We start from the raw sequence: 25,004 nt of genomic DNA, 5'->3' as shown, positions 1-25,004 counted from the left end.
ATCTAGGGCTCCGGCGGAGCTGTTTTGCCGGGAAAACTTCCCTCCGGGAGGTAGGGCCGTCCAAGGGCCTGTGCGAGCTATGCGCTCGCACAGGGCCCCCAAAATTCTGGGCCCCCAACTAGGGTCCATAATGTATAGTCTGGAAAAAATTCAGTTTTAGGCCTTCTTGGGCCTGGTCCGGTCAAGTCTCCAGTGATGAGCTGCAGGCCCAAATGAGATGGATTGATCGATCATAGATGAAACGATAGCCCCATCGCTTCCTTAACTTCCGCTTCCTATTCCCTGCCTAGTCGCTAGGCTTTCCATCTCCCCATCGCTTCCAACTGAATCGACGGCTCAGTGGCGTCGTGGCGATCGCCGATCGCGTTGCAACCTTGCAGGTTCAGCGAGGCGACGGGCAAGAAGAGGACTACTTTCTAGCGCTCGACGCCGTCGCGCCGGCGGCCGGCCGACACTGTCGTGGTGCCGCCCAACAGGAACAGAAGACCAACCGGTGTGGTGCCCTCCCTGCTCCTTACGCTCTCCCCTTTTCTCTAATTTTGATACAAATTACAAAGTTGTGTTAATATGTTTGGGAACGATTTTTTGTGCAGTCGTTCAAGTTTAGAAGTAGTCACAAATTCAAGAATTTCAGTAGTTGCTTGTACTACCGTCCAAGTCCAAAATCAAGGTTCTATCTGATTGTAAGTTTTTTGAACTACCTATAGATGTCAGAAGCCTATATTTCATGTGAGCTCACCAGTTCAAATAAATTGATAGAGTATATATTTCATTGAAACAAAAATAATCATGCATTCTAGTTCTGGAAGAAAGTATGATTCTGGTGCCTTCAAGCGTAAGAAGAAACATAAATTAGAAGAAGATGCTCAAATTTAAAGGGGTGCTCTTGATAAATTTGTTGTGATAGTACCCCAAAATAATTCTGAAAATCATACTCCATATGGTAATATTGATGATGGTCACAATGATAATGCAGTAGAGGTTGAGGTTGTCACTGCAGAAATTCATGAAGGTGATCATGGTCTTGCTGATAATGCGCAAGAGGTTGAGGTTGCCGCTACAGAAATTGATGAAGGTAATGATGTCAATATTTTAGATGAAGATCATGATCCTAATATTTCGGATGACATGAATATTTCCGTTCAGCCTGATATATTTGATCCTAGAAATTGGGATGGACTTGATCCGAAAAAGATTGATATCTTGCTGCAAAAGGGTCCTAAAAGAGAAAATATTGAGTATGGTCCTTATGACAAGTTCTCTAGAAGGTTTTCTGCATTATCATTTAGTAGAATTCTCTCAAATGGAAAAAAGTTTGACAGAGAGTGGCTTGTGTACAACAACGACCTCGGTAAAGCATTTTGTTTTTGTTGCAAATTATTAAAAAGGGGGCATGTGAGAGGACTGTTGGAAATATGCCCTAGAGGCAATAATAAAAGCATTATTATTATATTTCCTTGTTCATGATAATTGTCTTTATTCATGCTATAATTGTGTTATCTGGAAATCGTAATACATGTGTGAATAACAGACACCAACATGTCCCTAGTAAGCCTCTAGTTGACTAGCTCATTGATCAACAGATAGTCATGATTTCCTGACTATGGACATTGGATGTCATTGATAACGAGATCACATCATTAGGAGAATGATGTGATGGACAAGACCCAATCCTAAACATAGCACAAGATCGTATAGTTCATTTGCTAGAGTTTTCCAATGTCAAAGTATCTTTTCCTTAGACCATGAGATCATGTAACTCCCGGATACCGTAGGAGTGCTTTGGGTATACCAAACGTCACAACGTAACTGGGTGACTATAAAGGTAGACTACGGGTATCTCCGAAAGTGTCTGTTGGGTTGACATGGAAGACTGGGATTTGTCACTCCGTATGACGGAGAGGTATCACTGGGCCCACTCGGTAATGCATCATCATAATGAGCTCAAAGTGACCAAGTGTCTGGTCACGGGATCATGCATTACGGTACGAGTAAAGTGACTTGCCGGTAACGAGATTGAACGAGGTATTGGGATACCGACGATCGAATCTCGGGCAAGTAACATATCGATTGACAAAGGGAATTGCGTACGGGGTTGATTGAATCCTCGACATCGTGGTTCATCCGATGAGATCATCGTGGAGCATGTGGGAGCCAACATGGGTATCCAGATCCCGCTGTTGGTTATTGACCGGAGAGTCGTCTCGGTCATGTCTGCTTGTCTCCCGAACCCGTAGGGTCTACACACTTAAGGTTCGGTGACGCTAGGGTTGTGAAGATATGTATATGCAGTAACCCGAATGTTGTTCGGAGTCCCGGATGAGATCCCGGACGTCACGAGGAGTTCCGGAATAGTCCGGAGGTAAAGAATTATATATAGGAAGTGCTGTTTCGGCCATCGGGACAAGTTTCGGGGTCACCGGTATTGTACCGGGACCACCGGGAGGGTCCCGGGGGTCCACCGGGTGGGGCCACCTATCCCGGGGGGCCCCATGGGCTGAAGTGGAAGGGAACCCAGCCCATAGTGGGCTGGGGCGCCACCCCCCAAGGGCCCATGCGGCTAGGGTTGGAGGGGAAACCCTAGAGGGGGCGCCCCCTTGCTTGGGGGGCAAGCCCCCCACCCTAGGCCGCCGCCCCCCCTAGTAGATCCATCTACTAGGGCCGGCGCCCCCCCCCCATGGCACCCCTATATATAGTTGAGGAGAGGGAGGGACTTCATACCTGAGCCTTGGCGCCTCCCTCTCTCCCCGTTACGTCTCTCCCTCGTAGTATAGGCGAAGCCCTGCTACTGTGACGCCCTGCATCCACCACCACGCCGTCGTGCTGCTGGATCTTCATCAACCTCTCCTCTTCCCTTGCTGGATCAAGAAGGAGGAGACGTCTCCCGTCCCGTACGTGTGTTGAACGCGGAGGTGCCGTCCGTTCGGCGCTTGGTCATCGGTGATTTGGATCACGTCGTGTTCGACTACATCATCACCGTTCTTTTGAACGCTTCCGTGCGCGATCTACAAAGGTATGTAGATGCATCCAATGACTCGTTGCTAGATGAACTCCTAGATGATCTTGGTGAAACGAGTAGGAAATTTTTTGTTTTCTGCAACGTTCCCCAACAAGGACATCTAGCAAATTAGGGTTTAAGTGACTGGATTCATCTTGGGGCTAGACTAAAAGAGAATGAATCAAGTAGATATCATATCACAAATATGACTGCATGGTATGACTTCCGTCTCAGGATGCAGAAGAATCAAACAATTGATAAAGTTGCTCAGCGAGAACTTGAAAAGGAAAAGGAGCATTGGAGAAAAGTTTTGCTCGGGATTTTTTTGATTGTAAAATTTCTTGCAGAACATAATATAGCATTTCGTGGCAGCAATAGCAAGTTGTACCAAGAGAGCAATGGGAATTTCCTAGGACTGGTTGAAATGTTGGCTGAATTTGACCCAGTTATCAAAGAGCATGTTGACCGCATTGAAGGAAATATGCCCTAGAGGCAATAATAAAGTTATTATACATTTCCTTATATCATGATAAATGTTTATTATTCATGCTAGAATTGTATTAACCGGAAACTTAGTACATGTGTGAATACATAGACAAATAGAGTGTCACTAGTATGCCTCTACTTGACTAGCTCGTTGAATCAAAGATGGTTAAGTTTCCTAGCCATAGACATGAGTTGTCATTTGATTAACGGGATCACATCATTAGAGAATGATGTGATTGACTTGACCCATTCCGTTAGCTTAGCACTTGATCATTTTAGTTTACTACTATTGCTTTCTTCATGACTTATACATGTTCCTATGACTATGAGATTATGCAACTCCTGATTACTGGAGGAACACTTTGTGTGCTACCAAACATCACAACATAACTGGGTGATTATAAAGGTGCTCTACAGGTGTCTCCGATGGTACTTGTTGAGTTGGCATAGATCGATATTAGGATTTGTCACTCCATTGTCGGAGAGGTATATTTGGGCCCTCTCGGTAATGCACATCACTATAAGCCTTGCAAGCAATGCAACTAATGAGTTAGTTGCGGGATAGTGCATTACGGAACGAGTAAAGAGACTTGTCGGTAACGAGATTGAACTAGGTATTTGTGACGCCCCCGATTTAATCGTACACTAATCATACACGCAAACGTGTACGATCAAGATCAGGGACTCACGGGAAGATATCACCACACAACTCTACAAATAAAATAAGTCATACAAGCATCATATTACAAGCCAGGGGCCTCGAGGGCTCGAATACAAGAGCTCGATCATAGACGAGTCAGCGGAAGCAACAATATCTGAGTACAGACATAAGTTAAACAAGTTTGCCTTAAGAAGGCTAGCACAAACTGGGATACAGATCGAAAGAGGCGCAGGCCTCCTGCCTGGGATCCTCCTAAACTACTCCTGGTCGCCGTCAGCGGGCTGCACGTAGTAGTAGGCACCTCTCGAGTAGTAGTAGTCGTCGTCGAAGGTGGCGTCTGGCTCCTGGGCTCCAACATCTGGTTGCGACAACCAGGTAGAAGGGATAGGAGGAAAAGAGGGAGAAAGCAACCGTGAGTACTCATCCAAAGTACTCGCAAGCAAGGAGCTACACTACATATGTATGCATTGGTATCAACTGGAATAAGGCTATTATATGTGGACTAAACTGCAGAAAGCCGGGGTAAGGGGGGATAGCTAGTCCTTTCGAAGACTATGCTTCTGGCAGCCTCCGTCTTGTAGCATGTAGAAGAGAGTAGACTGAAGACCTCCAAGTAGCATCGTATAGCATAATCCTAACCGATGATCCTCCCCTTGTCGCCCTGTGAGAGAGCGATCACCGGTTGTATCTGGCACTTGGAAGGGTATTAAGTATCCGGTTCTAGTTGTCATAAGGTCAAGGTACAACTCCAAGTCCTCCTGTTACCGAAGATCACGGCTATTCGAATAGATTAACTTCCCTGCAGGGGTGCACCACATATCCCAACACGCTCGATCCCATTTGGCCGGACACACTTTCCTGGGTCATGCCCGGCCTCGGAAGATCAACACGTCGCAGCCCTACCTAGGCACAATAGAGAGGTCAGCACGCCGGTCTAAATCCTATGGCGCAGGGGTCTGGGCCCATCGCCCATTGCACACCTGCACGTTGCGTACGCGGCTGGAAGCAGAACTAGCCCCCTTAATACAAGAGCAGGCTTACGGTCCAATCTGGCGCGCGCCACTCAGTCGCTGACGTCACGAAGGCTTCGGCTGATACCACGACGTCGAGTGCCCATAACTGTCCCCGCGTAGATGGTTAGTGTGTATAGGCCAGTAGCCAGACTCAGATCAAATACCAAGATCTCGTTAAACGTGTTAAGTATTCGCGAACACCGACCAGGGCCAGGCCCACCTCTCTCCTAGGTGGTCTCAACCTGCCCTGTCGCTCCGCCACAAAGTAACAGTCGGGGGCCGTCGGGAACCCAGGCCCACCTCTACTGGGATGGAGCCACCTGCCCCTTCAGCCCCCATCTCCGAACAGTATCATAAGTAATGTAACAGTATAAGTCCCGTGATCACCTCCCGAAAGTGATCACGACCCAGTAGTATAGCATGGCAGACGGACAAGAGTGTAGGGCCACTGATGGAACACTAGCATCCTATACTAAGCATTTAGGATTGCAGGTAAGGTATCAACAGTTGTAGCAACAATGACAGGCTATGCATCAGAATAGGATTAACGGAAAGCAGTAACATGCTACACTACTCTAATGCAAGCAGTAGAGAGAAGAGTAGGCGATATCTGGTGATCAGAAAGGGGGCTTGCCTGGTTGCTCTGGCAAGAGAGAGGGGTCGTCAACTCTGCAGTCATACTGGGTAGCAGCGGCGTCGGTCTCGGTGTCTAGCAAGAGAAGAGGGGGAAGAAACAATAAATATAATGTAAACAAATGCATGGCGATGCATGACATGGCAAGTAGCGGTGGTAGGGGTGCCCTAACGTGGTATGAGGTGATACCGGTGAAGGGGGGAAACATACAGGAAAATATCCCCGGTGTTTCGCGTTTTCGAACAAAGGAGCCGGAGGGGGAAAGTTGCGTGTTCGCTATGTTAGGGATGCGTGGCGGACGAACGGGCTGCGTATCCGGATTCGTCTCGTCGTTCTGAGCAACTTTCATGTACAAAGTTTTCCCATCCGAGCTACGGTTCATTTTATATTAATTTTAAAAGATTGAAATCGTTTTTAGGATTTATTTAATTATTTAAATCAACATTATCCAGAATAGTAAATGATGACGTCAGCATGGCATCATGCTGACGTCAGCAGTCAATTGTGCAGTTGACTGGGTCAACTGCGGTTGGGGCCCACATGTCATTGGCTGTTTAGTTAATGGTTACGTTAATCTAATCAGGTTTAATTAGTTTAATTAAGTAGGATTAATTAACTTAATTAATTAATTCATTCATTCATTCATTAATTTAATTATTAATTATTTATTTTTTTACATTCATTTTTTTCCTTTCTTTTTTTAATTCGTTCTGGGGTGGGGCCCCCTGTCATAGGCCTTGGGGGCCTTACGGGCACCTGGTGTTATGGGCGTGGAAGCAACGGCGGGGACGCTTGAGCGGGGCTGGGGGCACCGGGTCGCCGGACCCGAGCGCGTGTTGGCAGGGCGGCCGCAGCTGGAGGGAGCGGCGGGCGCCGACGACTGCAGAAGCGGCAGAGCGGGGCAGGCGGCGAGCGCGTGCACGCGAGGCGCACAAGTGATGGTGCGACGGCGAGCCGCGGCGTGCGCGCGACGCGATTGTGGTGGTGCAGGGCAGTGAAGGGGGGTCGGTGGGAAGTAGTGGAGCACAGGGGAGGGGCGCATGACGCGGGAGCTGGTGGCCACTACGAGCAGCGAGGCGCGGGCGGCAGTGTCCGCGAGCACGGCGCGGCCACGGCGAATTAGCGAGCGGGTGAGGGAGGCAGAGAGAAGAAGGGGAGGGGGCTCACAAAGCCCTATAGTTGAGCGAGGCATGCTCGGGGAGGAGTCGGGGTCGGACGATGGGTCGACGACGCAGATCCATCGAGGAGGAGGTCGAGGACGGGGTGATCCGGCCTGGAGGCGGTGCGACGAGGTGGTGGGCGATCCGGTGGCGGCGGCGATGGGGTGGGGGCACCGAGCGCTGGGCGCCAGTCGGGAGGAGGTGAGGACAGGGCGGCGCTGGTGTGGCGGTGGAGCGCCGGTGTGAGGTGGGGCGGTTCGACAATGGCGTCGAGGGCGAGCGTAGCTGGGAGAGAGACAAGAGAGAGTGGGGGTTCGTGCGTGGGGCTCTCCCCTGGCGGCGCTGGAGGGAGAGGGTGGGGATCGAGCGACGTGGGGGGGGGAGTGGGGCGCACTTGGGTTAGGGTTCGTGGTAGTGGGGGTTAAGGGGGGAGCGAGCTGGGCTGTGGGGCCGACCTAGGTGGTGGCCTGGTGGGCTGAGGCCCATGAGTGAGAGGGGGTGGCCTTTATTTTTATTTTAGTTTTTGCTTCCTATTTTACTTATTTTCTTCTCTATTTTATTTATTGTTCAATTCATTTTTGTTTTGTAAAATACACAATTGGCACCTAAATTAGTGTTGTAATATAAGCCTCTGCAATAACAAGTTTGACTACTAAATAAAATAGTTTAGTATTTCAAAATAATAAAAAGGCATTTAACTAAACATTTAAATCAATGTTTTATTAATTTTGGAACACGCAAACACATTATAAAAATGTGGTTTCTCCTCCAATATTTATTATGGATTATTTTCCACCTCTAGAACATTTTAGTTTTAATGTTTGAAAACTTTATCGGTTGACTTTAATTTAAAGTTGAATTTGGATCGGTTCTGAACTAACGCGAGATTAGCAACAGTAATCGAGGTGACGTGGCATCATTAGTAGAAAGTTACTGTAGCTTAATTATCCGGGCGTCACAATTCGCCTCCACTACAAGAAATCTCGTCCCGAGATTTAAGAGGGGAGTAAGGGAGAAGGTTCTGGTTACGAATTTCTAGCGAGTGTTCTCGGTCTTGGTTGCTCTTCTCGAAGAGGCCGATCCATAACCTTGATGTCTTCATTCCTCTGCTTCAGGTTCTCATGATGAAGTTGGCATCCTCTCTTTGGAAACTCCATTGTACTTACGAAAGAATAAGGGGGTATACCATAAGAATGGAACTCTGCATGGTTGCTTATCCGGTAGATAATCCTTAGGGAACGTGGCGAAAAGTAACTCTCGAATTGAAACTTAAGAAATTATCGAGAGCAAAGTAAGAAGGTGCAAAGTAGAAGTTTCAAGTGCATAGGCAATCGTTCGATGCCTGAAACAGGGCGTGAAGGGGTTCAGAGTAATGGAGTTAAGTGTTGTGTCTAATACCAGTATTGATGATCTCATCGGAAGGTGGCTCGTGAATTACATACGAGGCCACGCGGGAGGAATAACTTTGGGAGCAGGGGTGTACAGGAGTGTCAGGTTTCGATCCTGTGGAACTGTGGGTTATGGGCCCACCATGTGGTTAAAAGTAGGAAGGGCGTTGACATCTTGCACGGTCATGATAGCAAGACATGTCAGAGGGTAGCCTATCAGTTATGTCGGCAACAATGTCGGTACCAAGGGCGAGGGACGAAGAGAACCATTTTCCTGCTCGTTGAACGAGGCGGACCAGTAGGCAGAGTTCTCGTCCATCGGTGGTTACCGGAATGTCATCAACAAAAGTAACAGGGTCTTTCTGACAGAATTGTACACCGAGGTGTTTACAAAAGCAGGAGAATATTACTGCTTAGATCATATAGATCACAAGAAAGGTTAAACCAAACAATGGAAAGGAAAATATGATTATCAGGTTTAAGCAGAACAATGGAAATGAAAATGTGTTTAAACACATATTCCAGGGGTATATCTTTCCCAAGGACAAGCAGAGCATGATATCCATGACATGATAGAAAGCAGAAAACCCTTTAAGTAAGGGGAGAGAAATTTCATGACATTACACATACAGCGGTGTTTGGATAACTGAGCAGGAAACATTTAGCATTGGGCTTCAAATGTTCTTGTTGAGAATTGGAGTCTCATAGACATGCTACGAGATAGCATTGACATGGTCATCAGGTGAAGATCAGACTTTGGAAACACAATGGATCCATCAGGAACAACTTATAGAATAAGTCTTACGATTTCCTCATGGAAGAATGACTAACCTTGCCAAAAAGGAAATTATAACAATAGGGCCTCGGGGCAGGTGTGCTAGGCACGACATCACCTTACTGGGTCACATAAAGACCAATGTTATAACTCTTGGAAATATGTTCCAACCATCATATCTGACTGAGATTCAGATCTGAATGGTGTTAGGATAACTCAGATTTCAGGATACCTGAGAAGAAAGTGCAACACAAATTGTCAAGATGACATTTTAAGATTCTCGGGAATTGAACTATGGAAGCGAGTTCCGCAACAGGAGTTCATCATTAAACCAAGGAGAGGATGAGGTGGCTGATAGGCTCAGCAACAAATCATCGAGATTTCCAAAGGATTGATTTCCACAATTATGTGAACAAGGAAATATCATTTGTCGGATCAAATGATATAATGATGTATGCTCGAGGGAAACATACACAACTGAACAATGATAGAAGGGTGCACCCAGGAATCTGGACTAGGTAGCACGATCAATGTTCGAATGATGATTCAATAAGCAATAGACTTAGAATGGAACTGTAGACCAATAACTTCAAAGCAATAGGGTTGCTAGAAGTTTAGAATTTACACATCACAGACCATTTGTCGGTATTCCGGTTAGAATTAACACGGAGACCAAGAAATGAACGCAAAAGGCGAGAGATATTACTATATCAAGAATTCTCAAGAGGTGGTAAAATTACCACGACATTCTTGACATAAAAGGTGGTAATATTCCAAGGTAAAGAAGAACAAATGCTGGATAGCAAGGATCTCAAGGTATAACACAAAACACGAATAAGTTTGTGTTGAACGGAAGGCAATAAAGTGGTCGGTGATAACACAAACCATTGAGGGGCGAGGATGGTATTTCTCATCAAGAATTCGATATATATCTTGGAAGAGCTCGGGATGTTGATGATGACCACGACACATTTGTCGAGAGATTTCATGAAGATGTAGTCGGTTGGCGATGACATCAAGTCAAATGATGATGCAGCGGAAGTCAAATAATACTTGAAGAAGAACTCATAAGAAGTTATGCAGTTCCGTGATAATCTCGAGATACCAGAGGGGGTAATACTTGATGACAGATCAAAGTAGAGGTTGGACTGGGGTATTGCTCTACAGAAGACAAGCGCTTAAACTTGCACACGAAACGGTATTTAAAGGAGAACATGGTCGGAACCACGATTGAAAAAGGTCAGATCCCAGATATAAGATGAACTTATACCAAAGGAATAATTTAATCTAAGAGAAGCTTTAACGATAAGATCTACATCGTGTCCATGGGCATGAACACAAAGTTCAAGGTCGACTCCCACTTCTCCAATGCATAACCTTTCATTCACTTCTCACTTTCGAAGAAGTTGTAGTGTTGAAATTTCATCTGGCAAAATACCAGAAGTGTATGACTCGTGAAAACTTTCGAGTTCACACGGTTTTAGAGAAGGTTGTATAGGTTCAACCCATCGGGGTTTCTTAGAAACATATACCACAAGTTTCAAGAGTAAATATCACAAGCTCGAAAGTAGAGCATGGTTAGCAAAACAGAGGATACAATTTACCAAAGGTATCACATACCCATGGAGAGGCTCACAAGTTTATTGAATAGGAAGGACATTGCCGGATAATAATCCAACAAGGGGTCCTATGGTCTACAATGGAGCTGATGCGAGTATCGGTACTCTATCTGAGGAAGATGGAATGAAAGGGCATCCAATTAGCATTTCCAAATCAAGGGATCAAAAGCCAACGCTCTCATTAAGAATGGATCAGTCGAATAGACTTAGGGGTACAATCGACGACAATTTGATTGGTTGATAACTAGCTCATGTTTAAAATGACGTGTGAGCCGGAAGGATGAATCATTGGATCTGATTAAGGATGGCGAGCATTCACAACATTTTGAATCAACGGACTCAAAATGATAATGACAAGGGATGCCAATAAAATTATAGACTTATGGGATTAACCATAATGCAAGCAAGTAAGAACTTCAAGAGTAATAGGCTACTCAGGATTTTCGGAAGTTCAAATAGTATTTTGAAGACTTTTGTGAAATACATGAACCAACTGGGGATGAGCAAATATCCGGTGAGTGCTAGAAATTACCCATAGTGGTATTCATGTGGCAAAGAAATGCAAGGCAGTAGGCACAAAGTATTCTCAGAACAATAGAGAGAATTTTGGGGCATCTTGTAATAACAAGATCAATGAGGAATGATTATATGAATGGCACGTGTACGTGGTTATCCATAGAGGTTTATCGATAGAAGGGAATTGCAAAAGCAACACGCACAAGGTCTCGACAGAATATCGAAGAGTATCTTCGAAATCTTCTAGTGCAGCCGGCGATCATCTGGACTGAAGGGGCTCTCCGGGAGAAAGTATTTTCGAGAACCTAAGTTAGATTTTTAGTAAATTCATTAAACCCGAATAGGAGAGAGTTCAGAGTCCCAGAGTAAGGATCGAGGAGTAAAAGAGCCTAATACCACCCAGATGGCGATGTGGGCCCGTAAGGCACAGAGCCATGTTAGTAAAAGTTTTTGTAATGTCTAGACTCAACTTCGGCCAAGGAGTGTGGAAGGGGGATTCCTACAGGCAGTCGGCTCTGATACCAACTTGTGACGCTCCTGATTTAATCGTACACTAATCATACACGCAAACGTGTACGATCAAGATCAGGGACTCACGGGAAGATATCACCACACAACTCTACAAATAAAATAAGTCATACAAGCATCATATTACAAGCCAGGGGCCTCGAGGGCTCGAATACAAGAGCTCGATCATAGACGAGTCAGCGGAAGCAACAATATCTGAGTACAGACATAAGTTAAAACAAGTTTGCCTTAAGAAGGCTAGCACAAACTGGGATACAGATCGAAAGAGGCGCAGGCCTCCTGCCTGGGATCCTCCTAAACTACTCCTGGTCACCGTCAGCGGGCTGCACGTAGTAGTAGGCACCTCTCAAGTAGTAGTAGTCGTCGTCGAAGGTGGCGTCTGGCTCCTGGGCTCCAACATCTGGTTGCGACAACCAGGTAGAAGGGATAGGAGGAAAAGAGGGAGAAAGCAACCGTGAGTACTCATCCAAAGTACTCGCAAGCAAGGAGCTACACTACATATGTATGCATTGGTATCAACTGGAATAAGGCTATTATATGTGGACTGAACTGCAGAAAGCCGGGATAAGGGGGGATAGCTAGTCCTTTCGAAGACTATGCTTCTGGCAGCCTCCGTCTTGCAGCATGTAGAAGAGAGTAGACTGAAGACCTCCAAGTAGCATCGTATAGCATAATCCTAACCGATGATCCTCCCCTTGTCGCCCTGTGAGAGAGCGATCACCGGTTGTATCTGGCACTTGGAAGGGTATTAAGTATCCGGTTCTAGTTGTCATAAGGTCAAGGTACAACTCCAAGTCCTCCTGTTACCGAAGATCACGGCTATTCGAATAGATTAACTTCCCTGCAGGGGTGCACCACATATCCCAACACGCTCGATCCCATTTGGCCGGACACACTTTCCTGGGTCATGCCCGGCCTCGGAAGATCAACACGTCGCAGCCCTACCTAGGCACAATAGAGAGGTCAGCACGCCGGTCTAAATCCTATGGCGCAGGGGTCTGGGCCCATCGCCCATTGCACACCTGCACGTTGTGTACGCGGCCGGAAGCAGAACTAGCCCCCTTAATACAAGAGCAGGCTTACGGTCCAATCCGGCGCGCGCCACTCAGTCGCTGACGTCACGAAGGCTTCGGCTGATACCACGACGTCGAGTGCCCATAACTGTCCCCGCGTAGATGGTTAGTGTGTATAGGCCAGTAGCCAGACTCAGATCAAATACCAAGATCTCGTTAAACGTGTTAAGTATCCACGAACACCGACTAGGGCCAGGCCCACCTCTCTCCTAGGTGGTCTCAACCTGCCCTGTCGCTCCGCCACAAAGTAACAGTCGGGGGCCGTCGGGAACCCAGGCCCACCTCTACCGGGATGGAGCCACCTGCCCCTTCAGCCCCCATCTCCGAACAATATCATAAGTAATGTAACAGTATAAGTCCCGTGATCACCTCCCAAAAGTGATCACGGCCCAGTAGTATAGCATGGCAGACGGACAAGAGTGTAGGGCCACTGATGGAACACTAGCATCCTATACTAAGCATTTAGGATTGCAGGTAAGGTATCAACAGTTGTAGCAACAATGACAGGCTATGCATCAGAATAGGATTAACGGAAAGCAGTAACATGCTACACTACTCTAATGCAAGCAGTAGAGAGAAGAGTAGGCGATATCTGGTGATCAAAAAGGGGGGCTTGCCTGGTTGCTCTGGCAAGAGAGAGGGGGCGTCAACTCCGCAGTCATACTGGGTAGCAGCGGCGTCAGTCTCGGTGTCTAGCGAGAGAAGAGGGGGAAGAAACAATAAATATAATACAAACAAATGCATGGCGATGCATGACATGGCAAGTAGCGGTGGTAGGGGTGCCCTAACGTGGTATGAGGTGATACCGGTGAAGGGGGGAAACATACAGGAAAATATCCCCGGTGTTTCGCGTTTTCGAACAAAGGAGCCGGAGGGGGAAAGTTGCGTGTTCGCTATGTTAGGGATGCGTGGCGGACGAACGGGCTGTGTATCCGGATTCGTCTCGTCGTTCTGAGCAACTTTCATGTACAAAGTTTTCCCATCCGAGCTACGGTTCATTTTATATTAATTTTAAAAGATTGAAATCGTTTTTAGGATTTATTTAATTATTTAAATCAACATTATCCATAATAGTAAATGCTGACGTCAGCATGACATCATGCTGACGTCAGCAGTCAATTGTGCAGTTGACTGGGTCAACTTCGGTTGGGGCCCACATGTCATTGGCTGTTTAGTTAATGGTTAGGTTAATCTAATCAGGTTTAATTAGTTTAATTAAGTAGGATTAATTAATTAATTTAATTATTTATTATTTATTTATTTTACATTCATTTTTTTCCTTTCTTTTTTTTAATTCGTTCTGGGGTGGGGCCCCCTGTCATAGGCCTTGGGGGGGCTTACGGGCACCCGGTGTTACGGGCGTGGAAGCAACGACGGGGACGCTCGAGCGGGGCTGGGGGCACCGGGTCGCCGGACCCGGGCGCGTGTTGGTAGGGCGGCCGCAGCTGGAGGGAGCGGCGGGCGCCGACGACTGCAGAAGCGGCAGAGCGGGGCAGGCGGCGAGCGCGTGCACGCGAGGCACACAAGTGATGGTGCGACGGCGAGCCGCGGCGTGCGCGCGACGCGATTGTGGTGGTGCAGGGCAGTGAAGGGAGGTCGGCGGGAAGTAGTGGAGCACAGGGGAGGGGCGCATGGCGCGGGAGCTGGCGGCCACTACGAGTAGCGAGGCGCGGGCGGCAGTGTCCGCGAGCACGGCGCGGCCACGGCGAATTAGCGAGCGGGTGAGGGAGGCAGAGAGAAGAAGGGGAGGGGGCTCACAAAGCCCTGTAGTTGAGCGAGGCATGCTCGGGGAGGAGTCGGGGTCGGACGACGGGTCAACAACGCAGATCCGTCGAGGAGGAGGTCGAGGACGGGGCAATCCGGCCTGGAGGCGGTGCGGCGAGGTGGTGGGCGATCCGGTGGCGGCGGCGATGGGGTGGGGGCGCCGAGCGCTGGGCGCCAGTCGGGAGGAGGTGAGGACGGGGCAGCGCTGGTGTGGCGGTGGAGCGCCGGTGTGAGGTGGGGCGGTTCGACAATGGCGTCGAGGGCGAGCGTAGCTGGGAGAGAGACGAGAGAGAGTGGGGGTTCGTGCGTGGGGCTCTCCCCTGGCGGCGCTGGAGGGAGAGGGTGGGGATCGAGCGACGTGGGGGGGGGGGAGGGGGGCGGGGGGGGGCGGGGGGGGGGAGCGAGCTGGGCTGTGGGGCCGGCCTAGGTGGTGGCCTGGTGGGCTGAGGCCCATGAGTGAGAGGGGGTGGCCTTTATTTTTATTATAGTTTTTGCTTCCTGTTTTACTTATTTTCTTCTCTATTTTATTTTATTGTTCAATTCATTTTTGTTTTGTAAAATACACAATTGGCACCTAAATTAGTGTTGTAATATAAGCCTCTGCAATAACAAGTTTGACTACTAAATAAAATAGTTTAGTATTTCAAAATAATAAAAAGGCATTTAACTAAACATTTAAATCAATGTTTTATTAATTTTGGAACACGCAAACACATTATAAAAATGTGGTTTCTCCTCCAATATTTATTATGGATTATTTTCCACCTCTAGAATATTTTAGTTTTAATGTTTGAAAACTTTATCGGTTGACTTTAATTTAAAGTTGAATTTGGATCGGTTCTGAACTAACGCGAGATTAGCAACAGTAATCGAGGTGACATGGCATCATTAGTAGAAAGTTACTGTAGCTTAATTATCCGGACGTCACAGTATTGAGATACCGAGGATCGAATCTCAGGCAAGTAACATACCGATGACAAAGGGAACAACGTATGTTGTCATGCGGTTTGACCGATAAAGATCTTCGTAGAATATGTAGGAGCAAATATGAACATCCAGGTACCGCTATTGGTTATTTACCAGACACGTGTCTCGGTCATGTATACATAGTTCTCGAACCCGTAGGGTCTGCACGCTTAAAGTTCGGTGACGATCGGTATTATGAGTTTATGTGATTTGATGTACCAAAGGTAGTTCAGAGTCCCGGATGAGATCAGGGACATGACGAGGAGTCTTGAAATGTTCGAGACGTATATATTGTTATATTGGACCACTATATTCGGACATCGGAAAGGTTCCGAGTGATTCAGGTTTTTTTCAAAGTACTGGGGAGTTACGGGAATACGAGGAAGAAGTATTGGGCCTCATGGGCCAAGTGGTGGAAGAGAGGAGGCAAGGCGCGCGGCCCCCCTAGCCCAAACCAAATTGGACTAGCAGGCGGCCCCCTTTCCTCCTTTCCTCCCTCTCCTTCCTTCTCCCCTTCCCCCTTCCTTTCCTCCTCCTAGTAGGAGTCCTACTCCTACTAGGAGGAGGACTCCTCGTCCTGGCGCGCCCTAGGAGGGCCGGACGGCCTCCCTCCTTGCTCCTTTATATACGGGGGTAGGGGCACCCTAGAACACACAAGTTGATCTGTTGATCTCTCCCAGCTGTGTGCGGTGCCCCCTCCACCATAATCCACCTCGATCATATCGTAGCAGTGCTTAGGCGAAGCCCTGCGTCGGTAGGATCATCATCACCATCATCACGCCGTCGTGCTGACGGAACTCTCTCGTGAAGCTCTGCTAGATCGGAGTTCGTGGGATGTCATCAAGTTGAACGTGTGCTGAACTCGGAGGTGCCGTGCGTTCGATACTTGGATTGGTCGGATCGTGAAGACGTACGACTACATCAACCGCGTTGTGCTAACGCTTCCGCTTTCGGTCTACGAGGGTATGTGGACACACTCTCCCCTCTCGTTGCTATGCATCACCATGATCCTGTGTGTGCGTAGGAATTTTTTTGAAATTACAACGTTCCCCAATAGTGGCATCCGAGCCAGGTTTTATGCGTAGATGTTATATGCATGAGTAGAACACAAGTGAGTTGTAGACGATACAAGTCATACTGCTTACTAGCATGTCACACTTTGGTTCAGCGATATTGTTGGATGAAGCGGCCCGGACTGACATTACGCGTACGCTTACGTGAGACTGGTTCTACCGACGTGCTTTGCACACAGGTGGCTGGCGGGTGTCAGCTTCTCCAACTTTAGTGGAATTGAGTGTGGCTGCGCCCGGTCCTTGAGAAGGTTAAAACAACACTAACTTGACAAACTATCGTTGTGGTTTTGATGCGTAGGTAAGAACGGTTCTTGCTCAGCCTGTAGCAGCCACGTAAAACTTGCAACAACAAACTAGAGGACGTCTAACTTGTTTTTGCAGGGCATGTTGTGATGTGATATGTTCAAGACGTGATGAGATATAAATTGTTGTATGATATGATCATGTTTTGTTAAAGTTATCGGCAACTGGCAGAAGCCTTATGGTTGTCTCTTTATTGCATAAGATGCAAGTGCCATGTAATTGCTTTACTTTATCACTGTGCGATAGCAATAGTTGCAAAAGCAATAGTTGGCGAGACGACCATGTGACGACACATTGATAGAGATCAAGATGATGGAGATCATGGTGTCATGCCAATGACGATAGAGACCATGACAGTACTTTGGAGATGGATATCAAAGGCGCAAGATGATCATGGCCATATCATGTCACATATTTTGATTGCATGTGATGTTTATCCTTTATGCATCTTATTTTGCTTAGTTCGGCGGTAGCATTGTATGATGATCTCTCACTAAATTTCAAGGTATAAGTGTTCTCCCTGAGTATGCACCGTTGCGACAGTTCGCCGTGCCGAGACACCACGTGATGATCGGGTGTGATAAGTTCTATGTTCACATACAACGGGTGCAAGCCCGATTTGCACACGCGAATACTCGGGTTAAACTTTATGAGCCTAGCATATGCAGATATGGCCTCGGAACACTGGAGACCGAAAGGTCGAGCGTGAATCATATAGTAGATATGATCAACGTAGTGATGTTCACCATTGAAAACTACTCCATCTCACGTGATGATCGGACATGGTTTAGTTGATTTGGATCACGTGATCATTTAGATGACTAGAGGGATGTCTATCTAAGTGGGAGTTCTTAAGTAATATGATTAATTGAACTTTAATTTATCATGAACTTAGTCCTGATAGTATTTGCATAAATATGTTGTAGATCAATAGCTCGCGATGTAGCTCCCGTTTGTTTTGATATGCTCCTAGAGAAAAACTAAGTTGAAAGATGTTAGTAGCAATGATGCGGATTGGATCCGTGATCTGAGGATTATCCTCATTGCTTCACAGAAGAATTATGTCCTTGATGCGCCGCTAGGTGACACACCGATTGCAGGAGCAGATGCAGACGTTATGAACGTTTGGCGAGCTTGATATGATGACTACTTGATAGTTTAGTGCACCATGCTTTACGGCTTAGAATCGGGGATTCAAAGATGTTTTGAATGCCACGGAGCATATGAGATGTTCCAAGAGTTGAAATTAGTATTTCAGACTCATGCCCATGTCGAAAGATATGAGACCTTTTACAAGCACTTTGCCTACAAGATGGAGGAGAATAGCTCAGCTAGTGAGCATGTGCTCAGAATGTCTGAGTACTATAATCACTTGAATCAAGTGGGAGTTAATCTTCCAGATAAGATAGTGATTGATAGAGTTCTCTAGTCACTATCACCAAGTTACTGGAACTTCATGATGAACTATAATATGCAAGGGATAACGGAAACGATTCCCAAGCTCTTCGTGATGCTGAAATCAATGAAGGTAGAAATCAAGAAAAGCATCAAGTGTTGATGGTTGACAAGACCACTAGTTTCAAGAAAAGGGCAAAGGGAAGAAGGGGAACTTCAATAAGAACGGCAAGCAAGTTGTTGCTCAAGTGAAGAAGCCCAAGTGTAGACCTAAGCCTGAGACTAAGTGCTTCTACTGCAAAGGGACTGGTCACTGGAAGCAGAACTGCCCCAAGTATTTGGCGGATAAGAATGATGGCAAAGTGAACAAAGGTATATTTGATATACATGTTATTGATGTGTACTTTACTAGTGTTTATAGCAACCCCTTGGTATTTGATACTAGTTCAGTTGCTGAGATTAGTAACTCGAAACGGGAGTTGCAGAATGAATAGAGACTAGTTAAGGGTGAAGTGACGATGTGTGTTGGAAGTGGTTCCAAGATTGATATGATCATCATCGCACACTCCCTATACTTTCGGGATTAGTGTTGAACCTAAATAAATGTTATTTGGTGTTTGCGTTAAGCATGAATATGATTTGATCATGTTTATTGCAATACGGTTATTCATTTAAAGTCAGAATAATTGTTGTTCTATTTACATGAATAAAACCATCAATGGTCATACACCCAAGGTGAATGATTTATTGAATCTCGATCATAGTGATACACATATTCATAATATTGAAGCCAAAAATGCAAAGTTAATAATGATAGTGCAACTTATTTGTGGCACTGTCGTTTAGGTCATATTGGTGTAAAGCACATGAAGAAAATCCATGCTGATGGGCTTTTGGAATTACTTGATTATGAATTAGTTGATGCTTGCGAACCATGCCTCATGGGCAAGATGACTAAGACTCCATTCTCCGGAACAATGGAGTGAGCAACAGACTTGTTGGAAATAATACATACTGATGTATGCAGTCCGATGAGTGTTGAGGCTCGCGGCAGGTATCATTATTTTCTGACCTTCACAGATGATTTGAGTAAGATATGGGTATATCTTCTTGATGAAACATAAATGTGAAACATTTGAAAAGTTCAAATAATTTCAGAGTGAAGTGGAAAATCATCGTAACAAGAAAATAAAGTTTCTACGATCTGATTGTGGAGGAGAATATTTGAGTTACGAGTTTGGTCTTCATTTGAAACAATGCGGAATAGTTTCGCAACTCATGCCACCTGGAACACCACAGTGTAATGGTGTGTCCGAACATCGTAACTGTACTTTATTAGATATGGTGCAATCTATGATGTCTCTTACCGATTTACCACTATCGTTTTGGGGTTATGCATTAGAGACAACTGCATTCACGTTAAATAGGGCACCATCTAAATCCATTGAGACGACGCCATATGAACTGTGGTTTGGCAAGAAACCAAAGTTGTGGTTTCTTAAAGTTTGGGGTTGCGATGCTTATGTGAAAAAGTTTCATCCTGATAAGCTCAAACCCAAATCGGAGAAATGTGTCTTCATAGGATACCCAAAGGAGACAGTTGGGTACACCTTCTATCACAGATCCGAAGGCAAGACATTCGTTGCTAAGAATGGATCCTTTCTAGAGAAGGAGTTTCTCTTGAAAGAAGTGAGTGGGAGGAAAGTAGAACTTGATGAGGTAATTATACTTGCTCCCTTATTGGAAAGTATTTCATCACAGAAATCTGTTCCTGTGACTCCTACACCAATTAGTGAGGAAGCTAATGATGATGATCATGTAACTTCAGATCAAGTTACTACCGAACCTCGTAGGTCAACCAGAGTGAGATCCGCACCAGAGTGGTATGTTAATCCTATTCTGGATGTCATGTTACTTGACCATGACGAACCTACGAACTATGAGGAAGCAATGATGAGCCCAGATTCCGCGAAATGGCTTGAGGCCATGAAATCTGAGATGGGATCCATGTATGAGAACAAAGTACGGACTTTGATTGACTTGCCCGATGATCGGTGAGTCATTAAGAATCAATGGATCTTCAAGAGGAAGACGGACGTTGATAGTAGTGTTACCATCTACAAAGCTCAAATTGTCGCAAAAATGTTTTCGACAAGTTCAAGGTGTTGACTACGATGAGATTTTCTCACTCGTATTGATGCTTAAAATCTGTCCGAATCATGTTAGCAGTTGCCACATTTTATGAAATCTAGCAAATGGATGTCAAAATTGTATTCCTTAATGGATTTCTTAAAGAAGAGTTGTATATGATGCAACCAGAAGGTTTTGTAGATCCTAAAGGTGCTAACAAAGTGAGCAAGCTCGAGCGATCCATCTATGGACTGGTGCAAGCATCTCGGAGTTGGAATATATGCTTTGATAAAGTGATCAAAGCATATGGGTTTATACAGACTTGCGGTGAAGCCTGTATTTACAAGAAAGTGAGTGGGAGCACTACAACATTTCTGATAAGTATATGTGAATGGCATATTGTTGATCGGAAATAATGTAGAATTTTCTGGAAAGCATAAAGGAGTGTTTGAAAAGAGTTTTTCAAAGAAAGACCTCAATGAAGCTGCTTGCACATTGAGCATCAAGATCTATAGAGATAGATCAAGACACTTGATAAGTTCTTTCGATGATAAGATTTTGAAGGAGTTCAAAATGGATCAGTCAAAGAAGGAGTTCTTGCCCGAGTTGTAAGGTGTGAAATTGAGTAAAGACTCAAAACCCGACCACAACAGAAAATAGAAAGAGAATGAAAAATCATTCCCTATGCCTCAGTCATAGGTTCTATAAAGTATGCTATGCTGTTTACCAGTCCTATTGTATACCTTAGCATTTTTCTGGTAAGGGAGTACAATAGTGATCTAGGATTAGATCACTAGACAGCGGTCAAAATTATCCTTAGAGGACTAAGGAAATATTTCTCGGTTATGGAGGTGATAAAAGAGTTCATTGTAAAGAGTTACGTCGATGCAAGATTTTTACATCGATCTAGATGACTCTAAGTCTTGATCTAGATACATATTGAAAGTGGGAGCAATTAGCTAGAGTAGCTCCGTGCAAAGCATTGTAGACATAGAAATTTTTGAAATACATACGGATCTGAATGTTGCAGACCCATAGACTAAACTTCTCTCACAAGAAAAGCATGATCACTCTTTGGGTATTAATCACATAGTGATGTGAACTATATTATTGACTCTAGTAAACCCTTTGGGTATTAGTCACATGGAGATGTGAACTAATCACATAAAGATGTGAACTAGATTATTGACTCTAGTGCAAGTGGGAGACTGAAGGAAATATGCCCTAGAGGCAATAATAAAGTTATTATATATTTCCTTATATCATGATAAATGTTTATTATTCATGCTAGAATTGTACTAATCGGAAACTTAGTACATGTGTGAATACATAGACAAACAGAGTGTCACTAGTATGCCTCTACTTGACTAGCTCGTTGAGTCAAAGATTGTTAAGTTTCCTAGCCATAGACATGAGTTGTCATTTGATTAACGGGATCACATCATTAGAGAATGATGTGATTGACTTGACCCATTCCGTTAGGTTAGCACTTGATCGTTTTAGTTTACTGCTATTGCTTTCTTCATGACTTATACATGTTCCTATGACTATGAGATTATGCAACTCCTGATTACCGGAGGAACACTTTGTGTGCTACCAAGCATCACAACGTAACTGAGTGATTATAAAGGTGCTCTACAGGTGTCTCCGATGGTACTTGTTGAGTTGGCATAGATCGAGATTAGGATTTGTCACTCCGATTGTCGGAGAGGTATCTCTGGGCCCTCTCGGTAATGCACACCACTATAAGCCTTGCAAGCAATGCAACTAATGAGTTAGTTGCGGGATAGTACATTACGGAACAAGTAAAGAGACTTGCCGGTAACGAGATTGAACTAGGTATTGAGATACCGACGATCGAATCTTGGGCAAGTAACATACTGATGACAAAGGGAACAACGTATGTTGTTATGTGGTTTGACTGATAAAGATCTTCGTAGAATATGTAGGAGCCAATATGAACATCCAGGTTTCGCTATTGGTTATTGACCGGAGACGTGTCTCGGTCATGTCTACATAGTTCTCGAACCCGTAATGTTTGAGACATGACGAGGAGACTCGAAATGTTTGAGACGTAAAGATCGATATATTGGACGACTATATTCGGACATCGGAAAGGTTCCGAGTGATTTGGGTATTTTTCGGAGTACCGGGGAGTTACGGGAATACGGGGAAGAAGTATTGGGCCTCATGGGCCAAGTGGTGGAAGAGAGGAGGCAGGGCGCGAGACCCCCCTAGCCCAAACCGAATTGGACTAGGGGGCCGGCCCCCTTTCCTCCCTCTCCTTCCTTCTCCTACTCCTACTAGGAGGAGGGCTCCTCCTCCTGGCGCGCTCTAGGAGGGCCAGACGACCTCCCCCCTTGCTCCTTTATATACGGGGGCAGGGGACATCCTAGAACACACAAGTTGATCCGTTGATCTCTCCCAGCCGTTTGCGGTTCCCCCTCCACCATAATCCACCTTGGTCATATCGTATCAGTGCTTAGGCGAAGCCCTGAGTCAGTAGCATCATCATCACTATCATCACGCCGTCGTGCTGACGGAACTCTCCCGTGAAGCTCTGCTGGATCGGAATTCGTGGGACGTCATCGAGCTGAACGTGTGTTGTACTCGGAGGTGCCGTGCGTTTGGTACTTGGATCGGTCGGATCGTGAAGACGTATGACTACATCAACCGCGTTGTGCTAACGCTTCCACTTTCGGTCTACGAGGGTACGTGGACACACTCTCCCCTCTCGTTGCTATGCATCACCATGATCCTGTGTGTGCGTAGGAATTTTTTTGAAATTACTATGTTCCCCAACACGCATCACCAATGAAAAATTTTGTGATCACTACCTTGGCCCTTCTATACAGAATGAGTTAATAAATATGCTTGCTACTGCCATCAGGTCAAGAATCATTGAAAAGGTAAAGGAAGCAAAATATTTCTCAGTTATTCTTGATTGTACTCCTGATGCAAGCCACTAAGAACAAATGTCTTTGATAATTAGGTATGTAGATACATCTTGTGCTTCTGTTTACATCGAAGAATCTTTCTTAGGCTTTTTGGAGGTGAATGATACCACTGGGCAAGGTTTGTTTAATGTTCTAGAAGAGGAGTTGAATAATCTTAGCCTTGATGTGGACAATGTGAGAGGACAGGGTTATTATAATGGGTCAAATATGAAAGGAAACAATAAAGGGGTACAAAAGAAATTTCTAGACAAATATCCAAGGGTATTTTATTCAGCTTGTGGCTGTCATAGTCTAAATCTGGCACTATGTGATATGGCGAAGTCTTGCCGTAAAGCAATAGACTTCTTTGGAATTATACAACGCATCTATACAATATTTGCTAATTCGACTAAATGATGGCAAATTCTCAAAGATAACTTAAAGAAGTTGACTGTCAAGTCATTGTCTTCTACTCGTTGGGAGAGTCATGTTGAGAGTGTTAAGGCTATACGGATTCAAATGCCAGAAATAAGGGAGGCTTTACTACAAGTGGCTGAAACTGATAAGGATCCATTGACAAGTAGTGAAGCACAATCATTGGCAGAAAATGAACTTGGCGGTTTTGAATTTTTAGTGTCAATAATTATTTGGTATGATATATTATCCGCTGTTAATTTGGTCAGCAAGCAGCTACAATCAAAGGACATGCTTATTGATATTGCAATTGAGTCTATACAGGGCCTGCTTTCCTTTTTCAAGAAGTATAGAGAAACTAGATTTTCAAAAGCATTGGAAGATGCAAAAGAAATTGCACTTGAGATGGATATTCATCCAGAGTTCCGCACCAAGCGGAAAATCAAAAGAAGAAGACAATTCGATGAGGGTGCAGATGATGCATCTATTGGTTCACAATCTGCAGCGGAGTCATTTAGGGTCAATTATTTTCTGCAAGTGGTCGATCAAGCTATAGTTTCACTTACCAGGAGGTTTGAGCAATATCAGGGGTATGAAAAAACTTTTGGTTTCTTATTTACTTCAGATAGGCTGCGATCTATGGATGATAAGAGTTTGTTGGCTGCTTGTGTTAATCTTGAGGATGCACTTAAGAGTGGAGAACACAAAGACATTGATGGAGCTGAATTGTTTTACGAGTTAATTTTCATCCAGGATTTAGTTAAGAAATCTATGGGCCCGTTGAAATTCTTGAGATTCTGATGAAGCGTCCCTTCTATCCTAATGCTATTATTGCGTATAGGATTTTGTTAACCATTCCTGTAACTGTTGCAACTGCGGAAAGGAGCTTCTCTAAACTCAAGTTGTTGAAATCATATTTGCATTCAACTATAACACAAGAAAGACTCAATGGTTTGGCGACAATAGCACTTGAAAATGATGTCTTGGAGTAGATTAATTATGAAGATGTAATTGAAGATTTCATTTCAAGGAACACAAGACAGATGACACTTTTCAATAGAGAATGAGGTCAGTTTATTGGTTTTAGTATTTCGCATTGATACTTCAGAATATTCTAAGCAGTGTATGAAATAATATAAATTTTAATTACATAATTAGGTGATTATGCTTGC

At 45.1% G+C, this 25,004-nt stretch overlaps 1 pseudogene; it reads left to right on the top strand.

Moving 5' to 3' along the window:
* The first annotated feature begins 789 nt into the window (after positions 1 to 789).
* LOC125535612 lies at positions 790 to 24,633 on the top strand (annotated as a pseudogene).
* Positions 24,634 to 25,004: the final 371 nt, after the last annotated feature.

Source organism: Triticum urartu, chromosome 2, assembly GCF_003073215.2.
Source record: "Triticum urartu cultivar G1812 chromosome 2, Tu2.1, whole genome shotgun sequence".
Taxonomy (NCBI): domain Eukaryota; kingdom Viridiplantae; phylum Streptophyta; class Magnoliopsida; order Poales; family Poaceae; genus Triticum; species Triticum urartu.
The sequence above is the reverse complement of the archived record's forward strand: the minus strand, read 5'-3'. Positions and strand labels throughout refer to the sequence as shown.